Consider the following 27,790-nt stretch of genomic DNA (forward strand, 5'->3'; position numbering starts at 1 on the left):
TAATGAAACTTCCAACTGCATTCAAATTATGACATTCGAATGCTTAAAATTTCATGTTGTCAAGAAACAGCAACATTATCAAAGGGAAATGAATATGATATAAATATATACTCACATTTAGAAAAATGTACAGCATTTCATTTCCATAATAATCACCAAGTTCTCTTGTCGAGAATCACATTTCATGTTAAGAAAAGCAGCTCTGTTTACTTAGAGATTTTTGCAAACCAGAGCCAGGGTGGTTTCAATTCTGGGAAAATACTTTAAATTATTTTCAGGGAACTGCTTTTCCAATTTCATTTCTAAGAAGCATGCTTTCTTATTAAAAGAAATGCTTTCTTGCTCCTCAGATCGTACATCTTTTAGAACATTAATTGCCCATCTTTTAGTTCATTATTTGTGCTTCATTTAGCTGCCTTAGTAACTTAAGAACACTTATGCAAAAACTTTCATAATGACTTCATAGTTGGGCTCTTTTATTTTCAAGTTTCCACAGAGTTCCAGTACCGTGTAACAAGAAAAAAATGTTCAGCTTGTCGCATTTTCATTATAAATTCTACATTTGGCAAATATTTACATGTATATGTGTCTATAGAGTTTTTTCCTTGAAACTTCTTTACCTTTTCTCCTTTAATGTTAATATTCTTTTAATTCTGAGTTTCGTGTCAGCTTCTCTAGTGAGCTTTCTTTTTTTTTTTTTTTTTTTGCGGTACGCGGGCCTCTCACTGCTGTGGTCTCTCCCGTTGCGGAGCACAGGCTCCAGACGCGCAGGTTCAGCGGCCATGGCTCACGGGCCCAGCCGCTCCGTGGCATGTGGGATCTTCCCGGACCGGGCACGAACCCCTGTCCCCTGCATCGGCAGGCAGACTCCCAACCACTGCGCCACCAGGGAAGCCCTCAGGTGTCATTTTAGATGCAGATTAATAATAAATTTTTCATGAGGCTAGAAGATGCTCACAAAATCCATCAGTTCTGCTTTTTGATAGTGAAGCTCAGAAATGATAGTTAATTAACAACAGGTGTTTCTATTTCTTTTGGAAAAACCAAAATGTCCATGGATTGATGGATGTACCAGAAAACTATTAAAGTTCAGGACAGTGTTACCTTTAGGGGTTGGGGGATGGAATGGAAGGAGCATGGAGGAGCACATGGGGCTTCTAGGTGCTTCCTCTTGTTCTATCTCTTACACTGGGTGAAAAACACAGGCATGCCTTGTTTCATCGCACTTCTCAGATATTGCATTTTTTACAAATTGAAGTTTTGTGGCAACCCTGCATCGACCAAGTCTATCAGTACCATTTTTTCAGCAGCATTTGCTCACTTCAAGTCTCTGCATCACATTTTGGTAATTTTCACAATATTTCAAACTTTTTTTATTATTACTATATTTGTTATGTTGATCAGTGATCTTTGATGTTACCACTGTTAATTGTTTTGGAATTTTTTTAACAATAAATTATTTTTAATTAAGGTGTGTATGTTTTTTTTTTAGACATAATGCTATTGCACACTTAATAGACTACAGTATCGTGTAAGCATAAATTTTACATACACTGGGAAACCAAAAAGTTCCTGCGACCCGCTTTATTGTCATGTTTGTTTTATTGTGGTGATCTGGAACCAAACCTGAAATATCTCTGAGTCAAATATAAATATTGCTGTATATATGTGTGTTTTATGCTTAATATTTAGACACTTCACATGTTTTAGAAATATGTATTTGAATGCATTCAATATTTAGTAAAGACAAAAAGAAGAACCAACCTGTACCAGATGGGAAGATGTACAAGGTCCTTAACCTTATTTCTATCCACATCCTCTTTTTCTTTGTCCAAGTTTGTTTGGTTACTTTTCTTCTGTTACATTTAGCTCTTTGTTCTCTTCTTATACAAAGACCATCAATATATTATCTTGTTGGCATCTGCCATGTAGATCAGTTATATGTGATCTCAAAAGTCAATACACATATAAAATTGAAATATTTCTGAGGCATACATTTGAAAAAGGCACGCACTTCACTTGTGGGTGAACTTAGCCAATCGTTCAGCAGCCATTTCCAAGAGGTTTTGTTGTTCTTGACGCTTTGTTTCAAAGGCAGTGACACTCAGCATCCTTTAGCGTTTAATGGAGTCAATTATGAGCTGCAGTTGCATTTATACATTTGGGAATGTACCTCCCGCTGCACTAATTGCTGAGAATTAAACCATTCCTGTATCTACACATCCTCCAGAATTTTAAAAATTCACCATAGAGTATTCCACACTAAGCTGCTGCCCCAGGCATTTTCACATCCTCGCCATGGGCAGCAGCCTAGGATTTTACTTTCCCATCCAAAATCCTTGCTTTCTGGGCTCAGGGAGACACAGTGGTTGAGCGAGCCCTGGGAGAATAGTGGTTAATTGCTGTTGTCCTCTGTCTAGTTGGTCTCACTTCCTTTGGGGTGACCTTTGAAGGGATGTACAATATGTCATTTATAAAACAGTTTCAGAAGAGGAAGTAAAAACCAAAATAGACGTTACTAACATCCCTGTCCTGGCAGCTGAAATGATACAGCAGTTGCCAGCCATATTATGAGGTAATATTTTCATGGACAAACGTTGAGATGGGAGAACAAAGAGGGGATTGGGATGGAAGTTTCCTTCTGCTCTTGGCCTCATAACAAAATAATGCTAACAGTGTTGACTGTCTCTGGGTTTGGCCCTGACCTTGGAGCTTTATATGTGCTTAGAACAGGGCCTGACACAGGCACGGATTAATAAGGAGGCTCTATTGGTATTTTCTTGAGGATGATACTGAGGAAACAGAGGGATTAAATAAATTGCTGAAGGTCGAGCCAGGATGGGAGATACAGGCAGCAAACCACTCTGTCTGCGGATCTCGTACTGCCTTCTCCGTTCCTCCATGGAAAGGGCAGACAGTGGGAACGAGCCAGGGCACACCAGAGGGCAACTCTCAGATGTTGACACTGTCTGGAAAAAAGCTCAGTCCTCACAGAACATGACCTGAAGCCCTAAACAGGGAAAGATGAGTCCAGAAGGAAAAGCTAGCGTTTAACTCTCCCTAGTCCTCATGTGCTGTATTTCCTAAAATATTAGATCTAGAACTTGAGTCAGACTCAATGTACATTTGAGTGGGGTCTCCTTACACTAAATTAATCAAGTGCCTTTCATTTTTACACAATGAAATTATTCCATTAGCATTAACACTGTCCACTGATGGAATATCCTGTATATGATTGTCTGAAGTTGTTTGATATTTTGTTATTTTTGATATTTTGTAGTTTGATATTTTTCACACAAACACAGATATTTCGGAGGAAATCATCAATCTTGAGCAGCGTGCTGCTTTATGCCTTGAGTCTCTTTCTCACTCTTATCCAGCTTTCATCTCCCTGGTTTAATCTTAGGGAGCATGTTGTGAATAATGCCATTTTCCTGTTCAAATCCTTTCAGAGATTCCCTATCACCTACAGGATTAAACTCACCCTCGTTATCCTGGTGGAGCTGATTTTCTCTCCAGACCAAAGGAAGAGTCAGTCTGCCCCACAGGTAGATTGAAGTCTCAACTCTCATGCACAGAGAAAACTTCTTGTAAGTTTTTCATGACTTTTTCCAGCTTCTATCAGCAAGGTCTCCAAAAATCTCAGAAATAAAGTTCGAGGTCATGCATCCTATTAGTACCATCACTCAACATTTTCTTCACTGATCCAGATGTATCTTCAAGACTTTATCTACATGAATTCAGTCAGTGAGTTCTATACACAATCCCCTGGGCAGTACATCATTTGAAACTTTATTTGTGCTAGTTTCTCTGTTTGAAATTACCACCCACATTTTTTTTTATAGGACTCATACCCATCATAGAGAGGTCAATTATCATGCATGTAGTTCCTCAATACTTTGGGACACCCTTTCTCTGATTGAGAGCAGCCTACATTATGTATTCTGTTCCTAAAGTAGAAACTAATGGATCCTTCCAGATTTCTTTGCTGCCAGGGTGAAGACATGGGACCTAGGCTCTGCCACCCGAGCCTGGTTCTGAAGGACACGGCAGGAGCAGTTAGGTGAGCACGGCGCCCTCTCCTGGCAGCTGGGTGGTGGAGCCCGCGGGGTCCCCTGTGGCTGGGGGTCTGTTAGAGAGGCAGCCTCTCTGCGGCGTGTGGTTTAAGCAAAACCCTGAAGGATGAGAATGAGCGAAGCATGGGAAGAATCTGAAGAAGAGAATCCCAGGCGTGGGGAAGAGCAAATACCCAATTATGAGCTCTCAGCCAGAGAAGAAAGAGGAGACTCTGGAATCAACCCACGGGAAAATCACAGTGATGATTAAAGGCCCATAAATATGAGTCATAGACGAAGGAGAGTGACCAGCTAGCCTTCATCTCCCTCCCAGGAAAAGAGGAAATTAGAAAATAAAGGATTTCACCCAGCATATTTTCCTCTCTGAAGATAAATAACCCATGGGCACCCTCCATTAAGCTGACCTGATCCTGAGGAGGTCAGTCTGGTCTCAGGCTGATCAGACACATCAGCTCTAGATTTCTGAAAACGTTCCAGTTCCTTAAATGGGAACCTTGGTAGAGCAAACCTTGGGGAGCGCAGCTTACGTTGGCAATATCTGAAGATTCGGGCAAACTACAAAATGCTAGGCCTTGGACATATAAAGTCCTGTGGGGTAAAACCAGCCTGTGCGTGCCTACCTCAGCACAGCCAGAATGGAAATGTCTGAATTCATTTATTTAAAATGGATAAACACACACCCCATGTGACCTGAGTATACTTGATAAATTAAATTGTGAGATATTAAAAGTATAAATGTGATGATTTGATATATGTCTACTTTGTAAAAGAATTCCCCCACTGAGTTAATTAACACAGGCAAGCATTTGTCAACGTGCCTTGGGTCAGAGGGGTCCTGAGAAAAGTACTGGACATTTCCGTTCTGAAATCAGGAGAGGAGGAATAACATATAATGAGAACAAAGAGAATAAAATAGAAAAGGGTCTGAAATTTTATTGTTTTCAAGCTAACACAGTTTCATGAGACTCCTAGGTCAGAGATAAAGGTCATTATCGTTCACAGCACACGGACAGCGTGAGGTTCACGTTCATTTTGGCCCCCTTGTCCCCCAAGTTTTGCAGGGGCAGTGAGACAGATGCAGGTGTATGCCAGGCATCCAGTGGGTCTGTGTCCCAGCTGAGGATCCCCAAGATTAGAAAATGCCCAATCTTATAAAGAGGGTCTACAAGCAAACCTGCTTAACATTTGCCCCAGAGGGAGATATTATTTTATTATACTAGTCATGATACAAATCTGCCCTCTGACCCGGATGGAGATGCTCTTTCTAGTGTCCAAGGTGTCTGCTATACAACCATCCTTCAAAAAGTAGTCTGGAACAAATACTATCACAGATACGTAATCGCTATCACAGATACGTAAATATTATCACAGATACCAGATACGTAATCGCTATGGAGAATTGCGCCACAACACAGGGTATAAAAGATATAAGAAGGTGAAAGGAAGAGATATATGGATTAGGGAGAAGAAATGGAAATAAGATTTAATACAGGATATCTCTTTAGACTGTCATATTACAATACTAACTTTATTAGCAACTGTTCTATTTAGCTCAAGATAAGTCTTACTAGTAATGTGTCTCCCTTCCTCTGAAATATGAGTGTGTTTTATAATTGTTAGCAAAGTTCTTTGAAGCATTTTTCCCAGGGAGGGCTCAAGGAAAAGAGGGAAGTTATTGGAGATCATTTCCACCGTGCTGGTTCCATTACTACAAATAGTAAATAAAAACATTAAAGTCTTTCAGTTACCGCTACTCTCGCTAATCAGCAGCTGAAAATTCAGCGCTTATCATTGAAGAAGCATAATTCCCTTAGCAATAAGAACCTCCTTACTGCAGCTTCTCTTAATGAAGAGTACATACAACACCTTCCCCCATGAGACAACGGCTGAGCAGGGACAGATAAACATCCTCCGTAAGTTCTAAACACAAGAACCAAAATGAAACTCTCAAGTAAAAACACATCTGCCCTCCCTCTGCCCTCCCCCCTCCTGCTGGACTATTTTAGCTTTCACTGATGTCTAACGATTCTCTTCTTGGTAGTACAGGACTCCCCTAAATGTCTCTCACATATAAAGGAATCTAAAAATCCTCCTAGCTACAAATCAAGAGCTATTATTTTGGTCTTCTCCTCTTCAGGGCAGCTGGTTTCTGAAGTCATAACGGCATCATATCTGGTGGAAATTAGGTGCACAAGGCTATGAGGAGAGCCTCCCGAACCAGTTTCACATTGTGGTCCTAGAGGCAAGAAGATGAGGCCTTGACTTATTCAAGTAGTGAATCCTTGGATGTTCTTTTTTTTTTTTTTTTTTTTGCGGTACGCAGGCCGCTCACTGCTGTGGCCTCTCCCGCCGCGGGGCACAGGCTCCGGACGCGCAGGCTCAGCGGCCATGGCTCACGGGCCCAGCCGCTCCGCGGCATGTGGGATCCTCCCGGACCGGGGCACGAACCCGTGTCCCCCGCATCGGTAGGCGGGCTCCCAACCACTGTGCCACCAGGGAAGCCCTCTTGGATGTTCCTAAAGCTGCCAATCATGAGTTAAACTTGGTAAAAATTATCTGGAGAACTTTGAAGAATGAAAAGGAACTGATGCTATATTGCCTTGAACACGACTATAACAAGAAAAAGGTTGGATTACATTTGATTGAAGACAGTTGGCATAAGTACCCTTAGAGCTATGAATTTTCATTTCAACCTACAGGCTTTAGATTACTTTTCAAGTCTCTACAACAGCCAACAGCTAGTTAACCACTTGGTGTGATATGTGTGTTTGTTTGTATGTTGGGAGCTGTTGGGAGGGAAGGACGAAAAGCTCTTTTGATCCACTGAAGAAAAAATAATTGAATTTGTGCTATTTGAAGTCAGTTTAAAGTGGTATCTTGATTCCTTCAATATGTATCTGCTTCAAAAATTGAACATTTTTACAAATATAAAAAGAGCTAATAAGGAGTTCCGTGAGTTGGACAGGAGAGTCACAGAAGTCACTGCTATTTCTCAACTAGAAAAGCTAGTTTTACTCAGACAAATCTGATTTGATTAAAATTCCCAGTGATTTGAAATTTTAAAACTACACAAATTAATGAAGTCTTTAATGTCAGTCTTAATTATTAGAAAATTATTAAGATTGAAAAAATCTTTCTGCACAGACTAATTCTTGCCATGGCTAATTCCTCGTTGTATGGAAAAAGCAAATGGAACCCAGGAGTTCATTTTTTTTTTTTTTGCTATACGCGCGCCTTTCACTGTTGTGGCCTCTCCCGTTGCGGAGCACAGGCTCCGGACCCGCAGGTTCAGTGGCCATAGCTCATGGGCCTAGCCGCTCTGCGGCATGTGGGATCTTCCCGGACCGGGGCACGAACCCGTTTCCCCTGCATCGGCAGGCGGACTCTCAACCACTGCGCCACCAGGGAAGCCCTTCGTATTATTTTTAATAAAAATATCAAATTGGTCACACCATTAATTTTAACTACTATTGGCCCCTAATGGAGAGGCCAAAATAGCACGAACTCATTTTTTCCCTCTCCTTACAGAAGTATTTAAGGATCTTTCAGATTTTTCTCTCAACAGTTGAGGAATACAATGAAAATAATTTAGCAGGAAGGGGGAACTCTACCTGTATCTTTTAAGCAAATTATGGCTTATCATTATTTTGTTCTTCTGAAAAAAATCAAGAGAATAAGATTATGTCTGACTGATCAAACACAATTAATTACGGGAGAAAAAAATATTTTTAACGTCAACAGACCAGGAGAACAATTTTAGTTCAAAGAGGTTAAAAAAAATCTTGCTGGGCTGATTCGTTCACACTGAATTTACTGTCTGTTAAATTGAATTAGCTCTACCCACCAGGGCTTACACAGTCTGCCTGAGTTGGAATTCCAGTTCTACCGTTCCCTAGGTGGATCCCCTTGGTTATGTTCATTGTCTAAGTCTCAGGTTTTCTGTTCATAATAGTCATTATAGTAATTGATTTTTACAATGTACTGGGTACTCTTCAAAGGGCTTTGTATGAGGCAGTTCATTTATTACTTATAACAACTCTATGAAGTAGGTACTACTATTATTACTCTTCTGATTTTTCAGATGAGGAAACAGAGACCCAGAGAGATTAAGTAGTTTGTCTGAGGTCCCAGCGCTCGTATGTGGTAGAGCAAAGCTTTGAACGCAGGTAGGCTGCTCCTGGCTTCTGCTGACTGGCAGGTCTCTGCCAGTATACTTCTCCAGCTTGTCAGGATTTTATGCAAAAATGCTGGTCAAGCACATAGCCCAGTGTTTGGCACGTATTAAGTTCTTAAAACTGTTACCTCAAACTGTCATCCACCCAGAACTCCTAGGAATGACCACCAAGTCTCCACTTCAAATGCGTTTAGTTAAGTACTGCGTATTTGATGAATAACATGTACCTTAAGGTATTTAGATGTCTCCCAGTTTCCCCTGAAGTTCAATGTTTCTACTACTGGTAACATCATTTTCTCAATCACTCAAACTTAATTTTTAAAATTGTCTATATAAATATATATTATATGTATATAAATCTTAGATATACATTTATAATAAAAACAGTAACACCGATACTCATGTACCTGCCACCCGGCTTAAGATAAAGAGCAATGCCAGTAACTTTGCACCCTCCACATACCTCTCTCTGATTGCACGCCTACCCTGGAGCACGGATGCTGCCTTGTAGGTCATGTTCCTCAGCGCTGACACATTGATATCATCTTTGGCCATTTCCTCCCCACTCAAAGACAATCGTTTTCAAATCTCATTTTTCTTCATTGAGAGATTTCATGCCCCATGCGAGTTTCCTGTTGCCGCTATTAAAAATTATCACCAACTTAGTGGTCTAAAACAACACAAATTTATTTCCTGACAATTCTGACAGTTCAGAAATCTGGAATCGGTTTCACTGGCCATAAGTTAAGGTGTCAGCAGGGCTGGTTCCTTCTGGAGGCTCTGAGGGAACAATCCAGTTCCCTGCGTTTTTTCAGCTTCTCGTGACCACCTGTGCTCCTTTGCTTATGGCCCCCCTCGCCCCCGTCTTCAGAAGACACCACCTCAATCCCTACCTTCAACCTCACATCACCTTCTGCTTTGACTCCTCACATCTCCCTCTTATAAGAACTGTTGTCCTGGATAATCCAGGATCCTCTCTCCTTCCCTTAATCACATCCATACGGTCCCTTTTGCCATGTAAGGTAATGTTCACAGGGTCCAGGTATTGGAACATGGACACATTTGGGGGCCGTTATTCAGCTCACCCCACTCCCATCCTTTTACTTCTTTGTTTAGTTGCTACTAGAGTCCTAAGGCAGACTGTTATTTTATTCTTCTAACACACTGTAATTACCTTCTGGTCAGTCTGTCCACTCAGAGGCGAGGCAAAGGTGGTATCAAGAGGCATGTGTGGGCTTCCCTGGTGGCGCAGTGGTTGAGAGTCTGCCTGCCGATGCAGGGGACACGGGTTCGTGCCCCGGTCTGGGAAGATCCCACATGCCGCGGAGCGGCTGGGCCCGTGAGCCATGGCCGCTGAGCCTGCGCGTCCGGAGCCTGTGCTCCGCAACGGGAGAGGCCACAACAGTGAGAGGCCCACGTACCGCGGAAAAAAAAAAAAGAAAAAAAAAAAAGAGGTGTGTGTATCCTCAAGGCACCAACTTATGAGGGGCCATTAGATGCCAGAGAATGTTTCTATTCCAATTTTGTACTGACTTACTAACTTTCCATCTGCTGTGCATGGCGTGCATAAAAGTGTCCCCAAGTTTTGCTTATGTATGTATTCATTTCTCGGCAAATATCAACCCTGGATGAGGGGAGAGGGCTGGAACGGAGTGTGTTGCTTCTGGGTACCATTTATCCTCAGGGCATCAGGAAACTTGCTGCCCTTGTTCTTCTCCATCATCAGTCCTGTTTGGCAATACCAAACCCACTCTCTCAAAATATAGGACACTGGCTTGTCAAAAAATAAAGAACAAAATAGTCAACCGCTAACATCATTGCTTACAGTCATGATTCTCAAACTTACTAAGTTGAAGAGTAACTGGAAGTCCTGTTACTTCATGGATGTCATAAATGGAAAAAATAAGGACTTTGGCCCCAGCTAGACCTGGGGTTAAATTCCGAAGCCCCACTTTCTTAGCTCCACACCCTTGGGCAGAACGCATGTCCTCTCTGAGGCTTTGTTCCCTAATCTTCAGCTTTTTATTGAGAGGACAAAATGAGATATTACATGGAAAACAGTTATCCCAGCACCTGGCACTTGGTAGGGGCTCAAAAATCTTAACTCCCTCCCTTTCCTTTGGTGAAAAACTGTGCTCTTTGCAGAAAATCGTGAAATATTCATCATTCAGGCTAGAGTAATATTTGTAGCAGACTCTGTGACTATGTAATACAAAAATATAAACTGTGAGGACAAGTTCTTAAGAAAAAAGCTATTACAGTAAACCCAATTAGCTAATTCTACATTTTGGGGTAAATAATCTTTTGCTATTTTTTCATCTGTTGACACTGACAAACATTTGCTAGCAGATGAGGTGTAGCAGTGGGTATCAAACATTTAAAGAAAATATTTTGGGGGCTTCCCTGGTGGCGCAGTGGTTGAGGGTCCGCCTGCTGATGAGGGGGACGCGGGTTCGTGCCCCGGTCCGGGAGGATCCCGTGTGCCGCGGAGCAGCTGGGCCCGTGAGCCATGGCCGCTGGGCCTGTGCGTCCGGAGCCTGTGCTCCGCAGCGGGAGAGGCCGCAGCAGTGAGAGGCCCACTTACTGCCAAAAAAAAAAAAAAGAAAATATTTTGGATAGAAAAATTGCCCCCCAAATTGGGGGAAGAATACTCATTCATTACATTTTCAGCAAACTGAAAAAATCTGACATTATTTGATTTTTAACCTCAGAACACCTCGGTACAAGTCACAAAATAAACATATTCCATGGAAGTGTGGTGTGAAGAAACTATCAGATAAAATCCAAATTGCTTATGCTGACCTTGAAAATGTCCTCACTTTGGTTCCAACTTGTGTTTTCAAAGTTTTCTCCCTGGAAATCCTCTGTCTTATTCAGATTAGTCTGAAGGCCCCTGGCTAATTGTCTTTCTGCCCATCATTTCTGCCTGCTTCTCCCTTGTTTCCCCGTCAAGGTGACAAACTCAAACGCCACAGCTCCGGCAGGCCATGAAGAAATGCAGACCCAGAGTGACCAGGTCCTAAAATGTTTCAAGAGAAGCCAGAACTCTGGGATTTGCTGTAAACTTCCCCAATTTTTAAATATTTACAACTAATTAAAAATGTTTAAAAATTGGATGAGTCAGAGAAAACATACACACAGGCTAGATTGAACCCCAGTCTCTAATAAGCAGCTCTGATCTCTGCAAATCAGTAAGAAGCCGCTGAAGCGTCTCTCCTCAGAGGCAAGTCTGGAGAGAGTCCGTCTCCGCATGAGCTCACCTACGTCTGATCCACCGTCTTGCACTTCCATCCCTTCCTCTCTTTAGCACTTATTTACAGGCTGGTTTAACTGGTGCTTAATATTTTTCCTTTTAAGTTCTTGGAGGACAGTAATCATATACAGAAAGGATTTTTGTCTTGTACTATTTTTCTTAAATCAGAACACACTGCTTTTGGTAAATGAATAAATTAGTCACATCAGAGCTTCTTTCCCAAATTCCACTGACGTCATGGTCATTGTCTATTTATCCAATGAATTCTTTTTTTGTTTATTTTCACTTCCCCACACTTCTGGCTACTCAGCAGGAAGTCATTTAAAATTTTTCCACCTTTACCCCAACTCAAGGAGGGCACGATTAACAAATATAGATGAAAATATAGGAATTTAGAGTTTAAGTTACTCTCCCCAGTCAGACTGGTGCGTGTTCTGTACACACTGGACTTAGTTAGGGAAAAGACTCTGGGGGGTGCAATTGTTTGGGAGGCTTTCTCTGAGTTACTTATTTATCATCTGCCTTCAACACCTTATTTGGGTTATTGACACTTCCTGTTATGCCAGAAGAAACCTATACTCAATTATAATATCCAAAAGTTCTAAACTAAATCCATATTATTTATGTACCATGATGACGTATTGCTTGGATTTCATGTACCATAGATGGTTTCCATTTCTGTGGGAAGCTGAGAAACGTCTGCGTGTAGAAACAAAAAACTCTATTTCTATTTTGACTCATGCCCTTCCTTCCTTAACCATGTCCAATGCATCTTTTAAGTCTTTATAGTGTCCACCTAGTATCCGTCTATAGTTTAAATTGCTGTCCAAGTTATAAAGCGAAGTGCTTCTGCTTTTTTAACAGCTCTGCGTTGTTTCAATTTATGGGAGAAGCAAGGCACAGTCAGAGGACATAAGTTTCATACAGGGGACTGCTTACTTGGGGCTGATAGCTTCTGGAGCCTCTGTCTTCTCACCTGTAAAATGAGAGTAGTCATACTTAGCTAATGAAGGCATTAGGAGAATTCAGAGATTTGTTAAAAAAACAGGCACAAAAAAAATGGTAGCTATTATTCATTTTCCCTCCCTCTTCCCCTCCTTTCTACTTTTCTGAAGTGAGAAATCTACAGAGGATGGCCACTCTCTTTTCCAAAAGGATGTGGAATCTGGAGGAAAGCCTTTTTATTGATATGTGGTCCCACACCCCACTTATAATTTCTCTCCATGCAGCTACTTCAAATATTGTTCAATATTTCTTTTATCTGTTTATTCATTCAAGAAATATTTGCTTCTCCTTAGAGCCCTTTGTATGAATAGAAGGAGTAAGTGAAAGCTATAATGTAAATTGAGTCTACTAAACTTACAACATAGGTTTTATTACTTTTAGTGCATTGAATCATAATTTACTAACTAGAGTGATGATGTCAGAGTAAGTTTATTTTCTTCCCGAAATTGGCAAGCTTTAAATTCAGGAAGGAAGAAGACTTACTGGTTACAGGGTGCAAAAGCAATGAGGAAAGCTTTGTGTGGACTACTTTACCATGAGTTAACCATGAGCCAGCACTGAAGTCATTGGAAAAGGAAGTCAAATTTTATTAAAATGTAAATCACAGTACATAATCATATAGTGTTTTACCTTAAGACAGATACTTATAAAGTCAACACTTATTCAGTCGAGAATGAATTGAAGGCATTAAGCACCTTCAAGGAGCTAAACATGAAGGAAACATCTTCAATTTAAAAAATCTAATGTTGTGTCCAGCTTGTGCAGTGATTCCTCAAGAGAAAATGTGGTCTAAAGGATGTCTTGTCTGACCAAGAAAAATGACAGGAGAAAACAAAGGAAATTTATAGGCTAGCCTAGAAGAGAGAAGGCTAAGGAATAAATAGTAGTTGACTTCAAAATAAAAAGGATTTCAATGAGAAAAGCAATGAAAGATTTTTAATTACTACTACCAGGTATAAACGATAAAATTGACCTAAAGACGAGAGATTTCTGAGGAAATAAAGGAAGAACTTCTGGAGAGGCACTAAATAAGGAGTTCTGAAGAAGGCTCCATACTTTCTGTCCAGGAGGTCTCTGAGGAGAAGACCATTGTCATTGTCAGAGACAGTTTTTCAACATTCATTCACATTGAAAGTATGTGACATATAATTATAAGGTTGAAAGGAAGCCCCAAAGAATCTTCCTATGTGATCCCTTCCAGACAAACGGTTCAAAGATTCCTGAAAATAGCTATTCACCCTCTACTTTAAAATCTTCAGAGAGAGAGTTTACTCCCTGCCCATTGATGATATATCATACTGTCTTTTTTTCTTTAAGCTACAACGTTTCTTGATGTATACCCTAAATTACTAGCCAGAAGAATACAACTGACCTCAACAGTTCTGGGTGCCCAGCTATTAAGGAAAGCCTGAAGTGTTAAAAACCAACTTAGGGATTGCGTTTGCAAGTCTGGCGGAATTTGGATTTCTTATTGGAGAATATAAGACCTCCAAACACCGATTTTCTAGTCTTTCCAGCTCATCTTTGATTAATCCCTCATGGTCCCCAGCCCAAACAGCTCATCCTTACAAAACATAATTTTTCTAGGTTTCAACAGGAGTTTGTTCATGCTTCTTTCCCAATTTGTGATTCCCTCTCTTTCCTTCACAATCGATTAATACTTATTACATACCTCAAAACTCAAAACATTTTCTTCTAAATATTTTACCTTAATTCCCTGTCTTGTGACTATTTATGCATTAGGTTGAATTTCTGTTTGTTTTTTTTTAATATAATGATACATTTATTCAATAAATTTAGGTTTGGGGCAGGGAGCAATTACTATTTTCAAGACACTGAGGAAAAAGCTGTGAATGAAACAAATCAGTGAAGATTCTTGCCCTGGTGGAGCTTCCATCTGATGGAGAAGACAGAACATAAGCAATTAATGCATGCAATTAATGAATACTCAATAATAATAACAATGAAGCAGGAAAGAGGTGGCATTTGAGCAAACACCTGGAAGAAATCAGGGAGTGACTCATCTGAAAGTCCAGGTGAATCGTTTTCTGGGGAAGATCAAGAGTAAGGACCCAGGGGTGGGAACAAGGCTTGAGTAACAAGAAGACTGGTGTGGCTAGAGCCCAAATCCTACCTTGACCTACAAGGTCCCTGATTCCCTTGGCCGTCCTGTTTCCCACAGCTCCCCTTACTCTCTCTGACTTGGCTACTCTGGCCTCCTTACAATTTTTCAAACATGTTGAACATGGTCCAACCTCAAGGTCTCTGTACTTGTTTCTCCTTACACTTGGGACACTCTTTTACCAGACAGACATGAGTACATAGGGATTTGTATACTATCTGTCTCCCCAACTAGAATGCATTTCTAGCAGCCCTAGAACCCAGAACATTTCCAGCACACAGATGGGGCTCTGTAAGTATCTGCTGGCTGTATGATCAATGTATGATCGTAAAGCTGGCAGGTCCTACCAGTCTCGAAACTTGAACCCTTTTATTGTATGTCAAAGTTTTAAACTTCTGAAATGATTTGAGAAGCTGATTGTCCTAATGACTTTCATGACTACCAAATTATTCAAATTTAGAAACTGTAAACTTCCTGGAAAAGGGCTGGTACAGAAATCCCAATGATCATAAAATGGAAGTTGTAATTCTCCAGGAAAATAAAGAAAGGAAGAAAAAACAGGCAATTTTCAAGCTATTATTGTAGGTGACTGAGTCAATAAGAAAATGGTAGTGATACTGCAGGATCAAACCTCCACAAACACAATTAAATGAAATACTGGAAACGTTTTTCAGCGTCTGCAGAGCACTTTTGAACCGCAGTTGAAGACTTTTATGAAAGCCTTGAAGTTTTTATTACGAATGCAATTTCATTAGGACCTTAACACTGATTTATTCAATACGTTTTTAAGAAAGACACTACTATTCCTCAAAAGAAAGAATGTAAACATAGATCTCCGGCAGAGTGAAAAGTATGAAAGGCCATAATCACCAACTCACCAGGCAATCCAAGCAAAACCAGAAATAATCACAACCCAATTGAAATATTGGCAAGCTTTGGGGAGGGTAGGATTGGAAAGAGAAGAGAGAAAAGGGAATGGAAGCGACATTCGCAATCTAAAGGAAAACTATGCTAACAGGCTACTTATAGCAAATAAATCTAGGTTCCTGGATTCTTCTAACATGATTTGGTATTTCCAGACATAATTATTTTTCTCTTAGGTCTTGCTGTGGACTGAACTGTGTCCCCCTAAAATTCATATGTTAAAGCCCTAGCCCTCAACGTGATGGTATTTATTTATTTTTTTAAATTAATTTTTATTGGAGTATAGTTGATTTACAATGTTGTTAGTTTCTGCTGTACAGCAAAGTGAATCAGTTATACATATACATATACATATATCCACTCTTTTTTAGATTCTTTTCCCATATAAGTCATTGCAAATTATTGAATAGAGTTCCCTGTGCTATACAGTAAGTCATTATTAGTTATCTACTTTATATATAGTAGTGTGTATATGTTAATCCAATCTCCCAATTTATCTCCGCCCTCCCTTTCCCGTTGGTAACCGTAAGTTTTTCTACATCTGTGACTCTATTTCTGTTTTGTAAATAAGTTCATTTGTACCATTTTTAAAGATTCTACATATAAGCAATCTCTTATGACATTTATCTTTCTCTGTCTGACTTATTACACTCAGTGGACCTAGAGATTGTCATACTGAGTGACTGTGATGGTATTTAGAGAAGGGAGTTTTTGGGGATAATTAGGTTTAGAGGAGGCCATGAGGGTGGGACCCTCATGATGGGATTAGTGTCCTTATAAGAAAAGACACCAGAGAGCTTGTTGTGTACCCCACTCCACTCATCTCTCTGTCTCTCCCTCTCCCTCTCCCTCTAGCATGTGAAGACACAGCAAGAGGGTGGCCATCTGCAAGCCTGGAAGAGTTCTCACCATAAGCCAGCCATGACCACCCACCCGATGGCCTCAGACTTCCAGCCTTCAGAACTGTGAGAAAATTAATTCTGGTGTTTAAGTCCCCCCGTCTACGGTATTATGTTATAACAGCCTGAGCTGACTAAGAAAATCTGGGGAAAGTTCCAAACATACAGAAGGAATAACATCATATGTAACTGTATCTTTTTCTTCTTCAAAGAAGCACCTAAGTAGAGTGATGCTCACCTCCCTACACTCACAGATGGGAATTAGTTGGCAAACCTACATAACATACAGTTTTGTGGGTTCCAGCTTCTAACTGAAATTAAACACATACATACTTGCCAAAAGAAACTGAAGAGAAATTTTCAGTCACAAGCTGGATCAGTCTGTTCTAATTTTGATGAGTCCCAGTTACTGGCAGTAGTCTTTGAAAACAGCAATTTACAAAGAATGCCATAGTTGCACCTTTCCTGGTGTTATGGTATAATAGAAACATCAGAAAGAATGTGTTTTGCTTATTCTTTCTTGCTGGCTTAGTACCCATTGTTGACAGATTCTCCCATTAGGAGAACAGCCATTTTTCTTATGAATTTAATGGCAACCTAAACTAATAAGGTAGGTGACATGTCAATGGATTTTCAGGACTGTGTCTTGGGTCGAGTGGTTAAACCATTCAGAAAAGCGAAGTTTTCCCGCAGGTTCCAGTCTTACCTTAATCTCCAATTATCTCCAGCCAGGGCAATTCAAGAAGACTCACCCTCCCAACAGGAAGATAATTAGGAAAAATCAAGTTGGAGGTAGTGGGGGGAGGGGGGGAGACAGCCTTGGGGATCATCATTTGCAAAGAATCGAAACTCATATTAACAGACTCAAGTTAAATAAGCATTTATTGTAAAGATGTGGGTAACCTCAAAGAATGGGAAAAAAAGTACAGCTGAACCATCAGGGACCTCCTCTCTTCCTGCCCTGAAACATGGTTCTCCAGCTTTTCCTGTGCATCTTTTCCATTCTCCTTTGGGCAGATCTTTTTCCTCTTCCAACTCGTAGCTTTAATTCCCAATAATTTCAGATTTCATGTCTCCCAATACTTTTCTTTTCTTTTTTTAAAATGAGACCATTTGTTTATTTATTTATTTATTGGCTGCGTTGGGTTTTCGTTGCTGTGCATGGGCTTTCTCTAGTTGTGGTGAGCGGGGGCTATTCTTCTCTGCAGTACGAGGGCTTCTCATTGTGGTAGCTTCTCTTGTTGCAGAGCATGGGCTCTAGGCATGCGGGCTTCATTAGCTGTGGCTCGTGGGCTCTAGAGCACAGTCTCAGTAGTTGTGGCACACGGGCTTGGATGCTCCACGGCATGTGGGATCTTCCCGGACCAGGGCTCAAACCCATGTCCCCTGCATTGGCAGGTGGATTCTGTGCCACCAGGGAAGTCCTGGGACTTATTTTTGAAGCTCCTAGTCCCTATTGTTGCATCGGCCCAGCTCCTGACTGCTGTTCCATGAACTGTGCCCACATGCATCCCCTTCCACTCACACACATAGTTATTATGGGATAAACCTTTTCATAACCTGTAGTCATCTCTCCCTCCACCAGGTTCATTTGTCTTGAGGTGAACAGTTGACTTAAAATAGCCTATCAGGGCTTCTCTGGTGGCGCAGTGGTTGAGAGTCTGCCTGCCGATTCAGGGGATGCGGGTTCGTGCCCCGGTCTGGGAAGATCCCACATGCCGCGGAGTGGCTGGGCCCGTGAGCCATGGCCGCTGAGCCTGCGCGTCCGGAGCCTGTGCTCCGCAATGGGAGAGGCCACAACAGTGAGAGGCCCGTGTACCGCAAAAAAAAAAAAAAAAAAAAAAAAAGCCAATCAGGTCATTCTCCTGGAATGTTAGAACTGGGACTAAGAAAAAGAAATTAAGAGTGTTTCTCTCTCTCTCTCTCTCTCTCTCTTTCTCCCTCTCTCCCTCCCTCCCTCCCTCCCTCCCTTTTTCTCTCTCTCCTTCACTCAGATGAAACTCTGGCTGGCTTTTCTGCACCTGTAGGATGAAGGGACACCAGTAAGCAAGTTCAGCTGGGTGATGGATGGACTTGGTGGAGGCTGGCACTGGCAAGAGGGTGAGGCCCCCAGGGGAGGGGCTGCAGAGGGGAGTACCCTTCTGCAGGCTTTTTCTCCATGAACCCCATAGGTGCTCACAGAAAAGATTGGGAAAGTCTGCAAGTTGGGGATGAGGGTGTCATGGGATCTGAGATGTAGAGAAAGCACATGAAGACAGAGAGTAAATAGATGTGCAGAGAGGGCCGGAGAAACGCAGAGATCTGACCATTCCAGGTGCTAAAGGCCCATCACACCTCGGACACCATCAATCCCCAGAGTATTCTTTGTTGCTGGAGTCACTTTGGGACGGGTCTCTTAAAATGAGCCAAAAATATCTCAACCTAAACCACTCTTCTGGCGATTTTGATACATAGAGAGTTTGAAACCATTCTCCTAATTACCATCTCACTGTTTTTTGACCATATAGTGATATCTGCAACCACATAAAAAAACTAAAAGTTTTCAGCCCACTGTTCAGCAAAGTGGATTATAAATTCATTCCCCTGTTTAAACCATGAGAATTAAAAATAAGTTCATATCGTACTATTGTCATATGGAAACTGGCAACCTTTCCTTTCTTCTCTTCATTTCCTATTTTCCATTAAAATCCAAAGAGACATTTTAGAGCGAGAACAGGGGAACAGCCTGTGAGTCTTGGTATGAGCAAAGTTCCAGAAAGCATAATTTCCTGTGTTATCTTTTCTTACACTAACCTTGGCCCAGATAATGACTGAAGTGTCCATTCATCAAAACAAAATTATACTATCAAAGAAAAATACAATTATTTTGCTTTTTAATGAGAGGACTTGCATTTTCTGTCCTGGGAAACAGCTTCTGGAGTTAAATATTTCCCAAGATAATAAAGAACTTAAGATTAAAGCAACTTTAAGCAATTGTGTATATGATAAAACGGATGAAAATGTTCAGAGACTTGCCTAATTTGTACACAATCTTCTACAGATTGCAGGCTGGAGTAAAATTTTACTAATTAAGTTGGTAACCTATTACTCAAAGAAATGAAACTTGATTATGATAATTATCATTCATTTATTATGCAAAAACCTTCACATTGCCGAAGTGAAAAACCTTCTCAGGCAGTTAATAGCCACTCATTTCATACTCTTTGCTCATTCTGTATTTCCCACTGGAAATATATGTATGTTGCTTGGTAGATGCTGAAAGATGATAATGACCAACTGGGTTCTTTGGGGCCCTTTTAGAATTTACAGAAATATAATTTATCCTCTAAATTGACGGAACTAGGGATGGCATTATGGTGATCCTAAACAGATAAAAATGGAGACTATTTTCCTTTTAGGTCCCTCAACAGCTATTTAATTTAAAATGCATTGCATTTTGGCATTTAAATTAACTGACCGCTGCAAGAAATCACATATAATATTTTGTGGGTTTTTGTTTTGTTTTGTTTTTTTTGTGGTACGCAGGCCTCCCACTGTTGTGGCCTCTCCCGTTGCAGAGCACAGGCTCCGGACGCACAGGCTCAGTGGCCATGGCTCATGGGCGCAGCCGCTCCCCGGCATGTGGGATATTCCCAGACCGGGGCACGAACCTGTGTCCCCTGCATTGGCAGGCGGACTCTCAAACACTGCACCACCAGGGAAGCCCACATATAATATTTTGGAAGGTGATTGGTATTTACAAACAGATCCTAAAGGACATAGAGTAGAGAAAGAAGAAAAGATTTCCACATAGTTTTTCGATTATTTCTTTTTCTTCCTCCTTGAAACACAGGCCCAAGGTATGAGCTTCCCCTTTACCCTGACTAGTTCTATGGCCAAACAGACATTCTAATGGAAGGAAGCTGTCATCCCCAATGCGCTTTGCAGAACAAACAATATACTTCCTGTGACCACATTATGCACGGCCACAGTCTCCTCCAATTTGGTGAGTTTGAGCCTGTAAGCCACAGGATTCAAAGTCACTGAGCAGTGGGGGGGGATAAATGAAATAATTGTCCACCAGTTGTTTTATTAAAGATCAGGCAGCTGGAGTAGTCTCCAAGCAAATGTATCTATAGCCCCTGGGGATCGCTAAGATGAATGTTACAAACTCTAACTTAGAGAAACACTCTTGGAGGAATACATTTCTTTAGTATCGACCAAAGCATCAATAATATATTTTGCTTCTCTTAACATGCAGGCTGCCTGGGGAAAGCAAAAGCAAATAAAAAATTCCCTGCGAATAATAAAATCCAAAGTGAGGTCAACATTTCCATCCTCAGCAGGTTATTCCTGTGTGAACCCTCCTCTTTTTAATCAAGGATAATTTCACCAACAGCACAGCAGTCCTGCTAGTTCACAGAAGATGAATTCTGTGTTTCCGTAGTTTGATGATCGCAGACTCTGGTGGTGGAGAGATTTGGACGCTGATGTTACTTTTCTGCTATTTATTGTTGAAGGAGGAAAAATATTGCCTTGTGTTCTTTACAATGTGTAATGTTGAAGCAGAAAAATGATCAACACTTCACAATTTTTTCCCCATGAGTAGAGATTGATAATCAAGAATTAAGATGAATAAATAGCAATTACATCTTACTGGTGTCAGGCGAGGGGAAGAGGTGCTCCTTGTCGACGGCTAATATGTGAGCAGCCCCCCTAAACCCATCAAAATCCCTTAAAACAATAAAATAACACAGTAATCATCAAACGTACCATATTGATAAGCCCCCAATGGTTTGAGATCCCTGTAGAGGATCCCAAAATTGCCTTCTGACAACAATTTCATGGCATTGACTGCGAGAAATAAGTAGCGGAAAGCACACATGCAACTGCCCAGGTCACGACTTTTAAAATCCCCAAGGCTTGAACTCAAAGCTAAAGCCAGTTCTGAGGTCTCCCTTTTCTCCTCACCCCCTTAACCACAGGGTATTTACAGTCAGCAAGAAACCAGCACTACGGTGCATTGGTAAAGAGTACGGACTCTGGCCAAACCGCCTTGGTTCATTAACTAACTGCAACTACTAACTAGCTGTGTGGTTTCCAGCAACACTCCTGCCTACTCTAGGACACAGTTTCCCCATCTGGAAAGTAATAATAAGTGCACCTGCCTCGTGGGTCTGTCAGGAAGATTAAACGCGTTAACATTTATAAGATACTCAGGGTGGTAACAGACATCTTTGAAAGTATTTATTAAAACAAATGGATAAAAGCGCAAAGCAAAGCTGTACTAGGGGAAATGGTGATAGCCCCAGTTTCAGAATTACCCTGTATTGTGTGGAGGTGGGTCAGATTCAGGGAATTTTCAAATCAATCTAACCTACATAGTTAGACTTAGTCGTACTTTTTCGGAGGTGAGGCAAGGGACAGCGCTGCATTGCTGGGCAGTCCTTTGCCCTCTTTTTTTTTTTTTTTTTTTTTTTGCGGTATGCGGGCCTCTCACTGCTGTGGCCTCTCCTGTTGTGGAGCACAGGCTCCGGACGCGCAGGCTCAGCGGCCATGGCTCCGTGGCATGTGGGATCTTCCCGGACCGGGTCACGAACCCGCGTCCCCTGCATCGGCAGGCGGACTCTCAACCACTGCACCACCAGGGAAGCCCAGTCATACTTTTTAAGGCTATTTCTTGAGTGTCAGTCATCTGGTGCTTTGAGATTGCCTAACCAAAAGTTCTGTCCTGATGGTATTCTCTTAACCCACAGCTGCTCTGCTATCTAGTGTTCCAGGGTTTGCAGAACTTCCATACATTGATACTGAGTTTCAGGGATTTAATGGCAAATATATGAGTATGGTGGTGCCTTATTCAATACCTTCTTGAAGATAGGAAAGTTACAATAATGGAAAGGACATGAATTCAGAATCAAAATAAAACTGTGCGCTGACCCTCCTTTACTGGGAGCAAACTGGGTTTCAGTTTGCTTACATGTGAAACAAGAGGATTAGATTAAATTTGGAAATCTCAGCGTAAGGTTTCCTGATTCTGAAGTTTTGTGGGTTTTCGTTTTTTTTTTCCAAGAAGTAGTCTGTGAGCCACTTTCAACTTTTTAAATAGCCTAAAGGAAAACCTGCATTCACTCAAGATAACACTGTGAGGGGTTTGTGGAAACTTTAGGTGTTATTACTTGGCTGGTTTCCTTTTTTTCCTATTGGCAGGAATTTTATCACCTCGGTGCAGTGACACTTGATGTCTTGTGCTGATGACAAGTTCTGAATAGCAATATAGATGTGTTTGGTAGTAAAAGATGGAAAAGCAATTTAAAGATTACTAAAGCAAATGGATTGCTTTTAGATAAAACTCTTTAAAAATAAGGAACCTAAAGGAGAAGAGAAATCATAAAAGGGATCTTAGTAGTAGAGAGGTTGGGATTCGGAACTCTGTGAGGCCCCCCATGACAGCAAATACTAATATAAACTGGGAGCTGCATACCAAGAAGAATCCATCTACCAGAAAACAAATGAGAACCCAGTTCTCAAGGGTAAGTTCTTGGGGTCCATGGGGCTTGACTCTTCTAGGCTGGATTCCAAGATTTCATCCATGGTGGGTAATGTAGAGATGAAATATTGACAAGAATAGAGAATAATACGCAAAACTTGGCTAAGAGAGTAACACATCCAATTCTGATTTTTTTACTTTGTGAAGTCCCAATTATACTTGCCCCTAAATACAACAAAACAGAGAGGACTCCAATGAAAGAATACTCAGAACTGAAAGTACACATCTTAGAGGCCAGCAGAAAACGTGAGAGAGGTTATTTGAAGTGAGATATGGCCAGCAGCAGTAATGGACTAACTTTTCCAAGTAAAAATACGTTTAATATAAACTGTTAGTGGATCAAATATATGAAATGGATGTTCATGATATAGTGGGAAGAATATCAATTTGGGAGTCAGGTTCCTGCAACATTTTTATTAACAGGTTACATGGTTTGCAGTGAAAAGAAGCTTTACTCATTCTTTTCAGCAAATATTTATTGATCCCTTGTTACACAGCAGGCACAATTGGCTACTGTCCGATTTCTTTATCTGTGAAGAGAATGGAGTGGGCTAAACGATTTCTAAATGACTTCCAACTCTAAGAATCTTCATCTAAAATGTGAACTGATAGTAATTTCTTATCTTCTGTATCTCAGAACAGAATAGCAGTAGAGTATGATGAACTTACCAACAGTATCTCCAATTGTAGATTTTAATTGTGTACAAAGTTGACAAAGAAGAGAAAAAAATATAGAACACAAACATTTAGATGATTAGTTAAGTGATAGAAAGTATTTCTTGGAACAGTACTGTTTGAGGAATTTATCATGAGAGTTCAGAATGCAGATATTGTGAGTTCCTTAAATCATTTCTGTGTTCATTCATTGTAATTGTCTACATATGCTTAAGATATCAATGTATAATTATTTTATCTCAATGTGGAAATATTTTATGACTTTAAATGAATGCTTTTAGGAAATATTGCATCAATGTGTAAGTTAGTTTCTTTAGTGCCAATAGCACATATATACACGGGGCTTCTCTGGTGGTAAGGTTAGAATGAGTGGATACATAGCATCGCGACAAGGGTACTGGACTAGACGTCCAGGAATCTGGGCTCTATTTCCGACGCTAGCACGTGATTTTAGACTCGTCACATTTGTCCTCTAAGTGTCCTGATTTCCCCATTGATAAAATGAGGGCCTTAGACTCAATGGAGCCAGGATTTTGAAGGGAAACAATTCAAAATCCCATCCAGTTACTCAATCCAGCTTAAAGTCCAAAAGCTCCAAGTAGTAGTTAATCCTTTTAATCAGCTCTGGAAGTGACTCTATGTTGTCTGGTGACCTAGGACTTCAATGGACTGTTAGCTGCCTCCACTGTCCGCTGCTCACCACCATGTTCAAAATTCAGTACTGCATTCAGGCTAGGATGCCAGGGACAAACTCTCCCGTGTGCAAAAGGAAAGAATGGGAGATACACAGATAGCAGAGAAGGTCCATAGCAAAGGACTCCTGCCAGCCAGGAGTTGTGTGCTGGCCCTGTCACAGCAGTGCTGGAAATTTCTTGATTAAACTCTCATTCTTATGTTCTGAAAGGGTCCTTTATCTACCATGGCCAAGCTGAACTTGGGATTTGAGAGCGTGACCAAACAGAGAACACAGAGCTTTCTGCTAGTGCAAGTTTAGAATTTCTGGGTGTTTTTAAACTCAATTTTTATTCCAGACTTCTCCTTTCTTGGCAATATAGTTTTTAAAAATTTGCTAGACTTTTTAACCTACTGTTGCATAGAAACATGCCAAAATTTCTTTTTAGATGTAATACTCCTGATTTTTTTTTCTTTGTGTCCCAGCCCATGTTTCTCTCTATCCACTTAATGACACCTACCTGGGAGCAACCTGAGATAACAGGTGGAAAGTCCACTCCCTTCGTCAGATGTTTGCTGAAAGCTGAGTCAAGTTCACTTGCGATGTCTTATTGGCCTTAGCCACTCACTAAGGCTCTTAATAATTTGTGTCTCTCCCATTTGCAACATAAGACTTCCAAATTTGCCACTGAAGGGGGAAAAGAGTGGATAATTGTGACTGGGAGGTTTTAAGGCCAGGCAGACATTATTCTCGCATTTCCTTGACAAGAGCTCCAGCACTGGAAAGGAGACTGAGTAATGGACTCTAGCTCAGTTTTGCCCAGTAGTTTCTGTAACAGTGCAAATATTGTTTCCACACTGTACACAACTCTGGGCATTTACCACATGTGGCCATGGAGCCCTTGAAATCTGGCTAGTACAACTGAAGAGTTGAATTTTTAATGTTATTTCATTATAAGGAATTTAAAATTAAATAGACATACGTGGGTAGCGGCAACCATATTGGCTAGTGCAGGTTCTTATTTTCCAGAGAAGAGATGAGTTTGGTGGGCAGCTAGTCTCTTCCCCAGCCGTGGGCACTTCCATCTGTGCTACCAAATAAGAGTAGAATGTCTCTGTATCGAGTATACTCCCTGTGTTGACTTCCAAACACTTTCCTATACAAAAACTAGGTCATCCCCACCCCCTTTATCCAAGCATACCGGTGCAAGCTGAGAAAAAACAATGCTCTCCTTCTGTTTACAGTGCATTGTTCTAAAAACCATACAGGAGAAAATTATTCCTGTTCTATATATAGCAGCAGGAGTTGAAAGTAATAAAAGGGACCTTATGCTGATCACAAAAGTTTCTGGTTTTACCTTTCCCCTGTTTCATGTATAAGGAACACGTTAATCTTCTCATTTTCGATTCCGAGTGAGTTACACATAGGCTTCATTCAGTTGAAACTTTCTCATCTACAATATTTTGTGTGGGAGAATGTCATGAGAAGGTTACTGGCGCAGTGAAGTGTGTTAGCTATTCTCTAAAGAATACTAAATCCTCAATCAAAATGCAAAGCCTCTATAGCCAAGTGTGTAACAATAATTTGGGGTAAGAAATTAACTGCAGAAATAAACTTGTAAATTTTTCAATTGCTTCCTTAGAGAAAGATACATTTGCATTTTATTAGTCATATTTTATTTCTAAAAAATAAAATAAGCATCTTAATAAAGCTAGAAATCATCTCCAAAAATTAGATTTTAATTTTTTTTAATTTCCCATTTTTTCCAAATCTGTGCTACTGCACTCTCATATTGAATTTGTGATCATATATTTCTTTTTTTCAAAAAGAATTGTGCACTTGAAAATAAGAGAGAATAAATATCTTTCATGTGAGTTGGTTGTAGTATAAGATGAGTGGAATTTAGGCACCTTAGAGCAAATAAAGAAACATTGTATAAACTGCTCATGCAAGGCACACATACCCCTCAGCCCCATTAAAGTTCAAGATGCAATATTTTAGCATCCCATTAATACTTTAGTCACACAGTCTCCTTGGTATGCACAGGGAATTGGTTCCAAAACCCGGCAGATCTGAAACTGCTCAAGTCCCTTATATAAGATGGCATAGTATTTGCATATAACGTATGTCTATCCTCCCTTACACTTTAAATCATCTCTATATTACGTATTTAACTAAAACAATGTGAAAGTTATGTAACTAGTAGTAAATACAATGTAAATACTATATAAGTTACACCTCAGAGATATTGTGTGTTCTGTTCCAGACCACCACAATAAAGCAAATATTACAATAAAGCAAGCCGCACGAATGTTTTGGTTTCCCAGCGCATAGAAAAGTTATGTTTACACTATACTGTGGTCTATTAAGGGTGCAATGGCATTATGTCTAAAACACTATGTACATGCTTTGATTAAAACATACTCTATTTAAAAAATGCTGGGCTTCCCTGGTGGCGCAATGGTTGAGAGTCCACCTGCTGATGCAGGGGACACGGGTTCGTGCCCCAGTCTGGGAAGATCCCACCTGCCGCGGAGCGGCTGGGCCCGTGGGCCATGGCCGCTGAGCCTGCGCGTCCGGAGCCTGTGCTCCGCCACGGGAGAGGCCACAACAGTGAGAGGCCCACGTACCGCAAAAAAAAACAAACAAAAAAAACGACACTTCCTTTCCTCAACCATCCCTTCTGTAGATTTTTCAGTACCTTTGTATTCTTCTGCTTTAAACTAACCAAAACCTATTCACTTTAAAGGTTGGATGTGATGACACTGCAATCATCTGAAATGGTTTGAATTAGAATGTTAGCTCTTCTGCTAGCTATTTGTATTTTCAGTCCATCACCTGTTCCTGTACATAGTGAAAATCTTCTCTGATGAAGGAATTCCGAGTACAAGAAAACATGCTGAAGAACATTTTAAGGTGGTCTTCAGGGGCTGCTAAAAGACACACAAAATTAGTGCTCAACAAGCACATTACACCCAAAGCTGGTCCTCTGAAAGAAAGTGAAAGTCTCATAGTAGCTGATTCCGTGCTTCAGGAAAAATGATGGCATCTGTGTTATCAATGTCTTTCATCTGTGAGGACTTCCTGAAGGCTTTCATAGGAAAAGTCTGCACCAACTAGCTTAAAACTAAACTGTGTGGATTTTTTAATTAGTTGTCAAGTCGTATAAAGCTAGAAACACAGTTGCTTCCTTCTCTCACTAAGCCCTATCTTCCAGCTTCATCCACAATTTGCTAGAAAGTCTTGTACTTTCCTTCTCCAGTTCCCTCTGCATGGGAGACAGAGTACCATGACTCTATATTTATAGCACATCTTTTTCCCAGAAACTTCTTGGAGATTTTCATCTAATGAATCCTCTTGTCATTACCCTGCGGTGGATGAAGACGGGAGTACAGATTTTTCTAAGACCAATTATCTGTTCAGGTTATTTGTTAAATCACTTTATTTTCTCTTTAGTTTACCT

The 27,790-nt window shown here is 40.7% G+C and overlaps 1 long non-coding RNA gene across 3 annotated transcripts in view; it reads right to left on the minus strand.

The window, feature by feature from the left end:
* The window catches only part of LOC109549634 (uncharacterized), a 259,103-nt gene that overhangs the window by 61,716 nt on the left and 169,597 nt on the right, over window positions 1-27,790 (minus strand). For all 3 annotated transcript variants that reach the window (XR_012330408.1, XR_012330407.1, XR_012330409.1), the window contains one exon: window positions 12,443-12,479. This is a non-coding gene — a long non-coding RNA (uncharacterized lncRNA). The remainder of the gene's footprint in view (window positions 1-12,442; window positions 12,480-27,790) is intronic.

The sequence above is a fragment of the Tursiops truncatus genome, chromosome 2, assembly GCF_011762595.2.
Source record: "Tursiops truncatus isolate mTurTru1 chromosome 2, mTurTru1.mat.Y, whole genome shotgun sequence".
In the NCBI taxonomy this organism is placed as follows: domain Eukaryota; kingdom Metazoa; phylum Chordata; class Mammalia; order Artiodactyla; family Delphinidae; genus Tursiops; species Tursiops truncatus.